At 43.1% G+C, this 3,289-nt stretch overlaps 1 non-coding gene across 1 annotated transcript; it reads right to left on the bottom strand.

Moving 5' to 3' along the window:
- Nucleotides 1–1,105: 1,105 nt before the first annotated feature.
- Nucleotides 1,106–1,212, bottom strand: LOC120259646. Its single transcript, XR_005536203.1, has one exon. It is a non-coding gene; the product is annotated as a small nucleolar RNA R71 (small nucleolar RNA).
- Between the last annotated feature and the right edge of the window lie 2,077 nt (nt 1,213–3,289).

The raw sequence follows: 3,289 nt of genomic DNA on the forward strand, positions 1-3,289 counted from the left end.
GCAACTTTACACAGTGTGAGGTGTTGAGACTCAGCGATTTCTCCACCGGACAAAGTGTAGAGTTAGTCACATTTGACCTTAGGTTTGGGACCGTGTGTTTTAGGATTTAAATGACTTTATTAAACATTAGTTAGGAAGTATAATAGTAGGTCTTGCACTTAAAACATTAGTCCTAGTGGGAGCATTGTCCGAGTACCCCACTTTTATTGATTGTCTTTCTTCTCACTTACTTGTGCCTCTCATTCTTGTTTCTTTTATTTTTGTTTATATCACATCTTATCAACACAATCATTATTCATGTTCACTTGGTCAAATAGCAATTTTCATATTTTGATTCCCTACTCCTTGTAGATACAATACCCGATTCACTTAGGATTTATTACTTTGACAAACCCGTGCACTTGGGGGTCACACGTAAAGGGACATTGTCAAGTTTTTGGCACCATTGCCGGGGAGTAGGCATTTAGAGATACTTTGCACTTTTGTTTATCTTAGCCATTTCATCATTCATTCTATTTCACATCTTCTTATGCTATTATCGTTCTGATTTGTTTTTATTTATTTTGCTGCAGCTCGAGGTTATGACCACGAGGGAACCCATTTCATATTAGTTAAAGGTGATCCTGAACTTAAACGTACACTCAGAAGAAAGGGTAAAGAACCTGTGCAAGAACCGTCTAATCTAGCTGAAGTAGAAGTTGAAGGGTCAGACAACATGGCATACCAGAATGAACAACAGAGAACACTTTCTGATTACGCTAGACCATCAGTATTGGGGACACAATCTAGCATTGTGTGACCCCCAATTACAGCTCTGAATTTTGAGCTGAAGCTAGCATTCATCCAAATGATACAGCAGTCAGCACAGTTCAATGGTTTGGCCGATGAAGACCCAAACAATCATATTGAAAACTTCTTGTAAGTTTGTGACATGCTAAAGATCAACGGTGTTACGGATGATGTTATAAGATTGAGGGCTTTCCCAGTCTCTTTAAAAGGAAGAGCAAAGCAGTGACTACATTCTTTACCACGAGCATCCATCATGATATGGAATGAAATGGTAGAAGCCTTTCTTTCAAGCTACTTTCCTCTAGGGAAATCGGCAAAGCTTCACAATGAGATATCATCATTCATTCAAATGGAGCTCGAGTCCTTCTTTGAGACATGGGAGTGATTCAAGGACCTATTGTGGAAGTGTCCACAACACGGATTCCCTGAGTGGATGATCATTTAGACTTTTTACAATGGGTTAAATCCAAGTACAAGACAGGTTTTAGATGCCACCGCAGGAGGTACAACGGGGAACAAGACCATTGAAGAAGCCCGACAGTTGGTAGAGGAAATTCCCATGAATAGCTACTAATGGAATGCAAGCGAAAAGAAGAACTGGCCGGACTCCATGAAATTAATGCGGTTACATCCTTAGCAGCCCAAGTAGAGGTATTGAGCAAGAAATTGGATACATTGCCTTCACCGAGGCTGGCCGCTATCACGAGTTATGATGGTTGTGGGGGTTCACATCTGCCATATGATTGTCCTATTTTGATTGCTACTTCAGCCCCGACTGAACAAGTAGACTTTGTGGGCAATTCGGGAAGGGTACAAGGTAATCCTTATAGCAACACCTACAACCAAGGGTAGAGGAACCAACCCAATTTCTCATGGAGTAACCAATGGGAACAAAAGGCCATAGCACCACCGGGTTTTCAACAACAACAAGCCCAAACATAGAGAATAGAGTTTCAGGCTTTGAGAATTAGATGATTGATCTAGAGAAAGCCTTGACCCGATTTGTGTATTCTATGGATACACAGTTTCAACGTATGGCGTCCAGCAGACCCATGCCCATGATGAGTCTGGTAATGTACGGGCCTGAGAAGAAGACACCAACTCTGATATACTGGCCCTGGTGATGCGTATACTCGGCTAGTATGTGTCCCAAATGAATCAGCTAACGTTGCACCATTGAATGTAGATACAGTAGTTCCTATGGCGTAAGACTCTAGTACTGTCACCACGGCCATTCAATGACTTGCTTAAAATAGTGTGAAGATAATGATATGTACGTCGGGAAAGGTACGTGGCCTTTGACACCCCTGGCATATACTGTCCCTGGCCGCATAAAGTGCTATAAGCTCTCTGAGGAGTCAACATACCGGGGTAGTCTGCTAGAAGGTGATCGTACTCCTCAATGGCCGTAAACGTCTTGTCATATAGGCCCAATAGGATCAAAAACGGAGTGACGCTCATAACATAGTGATGTCCAATTACCCTGGACTGTATGGCGTCAACACTGTTAAATCTAGTGTAGGATTGGTCGAACTTGAATGATGATAGAACCTCAAGTGTAAGTGCACAGATGGCTGGCACCCTGATCAGCAACCTCATCGGCTAACTCATCTCCCTGCTGTATTTCCCCCAATATACTTGTGTCTAGGAAGCGAGACTGTCCGAACCTAAGCATCGAGAACCTTTCAAATCAGAACTAGTGCTCGGGTATAGCTAATCCCATATCTTCCGGCTCAAGGGATGGCTCACATGGATGCTTGTCAGCTTGCTTCTTCGACCGGGGTGACATATCTGTAAAAATTGAAGAAGAATCAACCAAAGAAGCTCTCATAGTAACACTGCAGAAATCCACACGGTCGTGTGGAAATTCCACATGCCCATGTGGATCCACGGGACATGAAAATCACATTGCTCTTGTGCCAAAATTTCAAAAATACAACATCAAATCATTTCTAACTCTTTCTAATCATCTATAGACCATCTAATCATGGAAACGAAGCAGCATTCACCATTTTAATCAATTAAAATCAAGTATGGCAAAGAGAAGAGAGAAAGAAGGTTTACCGACAGGATGAAGATAAAAACTTTAAAAACGGGCAGAAAACTTGAGTAAAACCTCTCTAGATCGATGGACCAAGGTTGGGAGAGTGAATGAGTGTGTTCTCTGAGCAATTGGTAGTGCGGAGATGAAGAAACACGAAGAGGTTTTAAAGGTAACCCCCGCCCCTTGATGTTCTGTACATCCACACAGGCCTGTGGAAATTACCCATGCCCGTGTGACTCCATAGGAGAGCTTCACAGAGGCGAGTGCACGCCCCTGTGATTTCTCAAGATGACACTTATTCTCTCTGAAAGCATCCACATGGGCGTGTGGAAATTCTCCACGCCCGTGTGATCGACCCACATGGGCACTCACACGCCCCTGTGGCTTCTCTGTCGAACCTAGAAAAATTCTAAGTGGTCCACACGCTCCTGTGGAAATTCCACACTGGCGTGTGGA

Source organism: Dioscorea cayenensis, chromosome 4 (genome assembly GCF_009730915.1).
Source record: "Dioscorea cayenensis subsp. rotundata cultivar TDr96_F1 chromosome 4, TDr96_F1_v2_PseudoChromosome.rev07_lg8_w22 25.fasta, whole genome shotgun sequence".
In the NCBI taxonomy this organism is placed as follows: domain Eukaryota; kingdom Viridiplantae; phylum Streptophyta; class Magnoliopsida; order Dioscoreales; family Dioscoreaceae; genus Dioscorea; species Dioscorea cayenensis.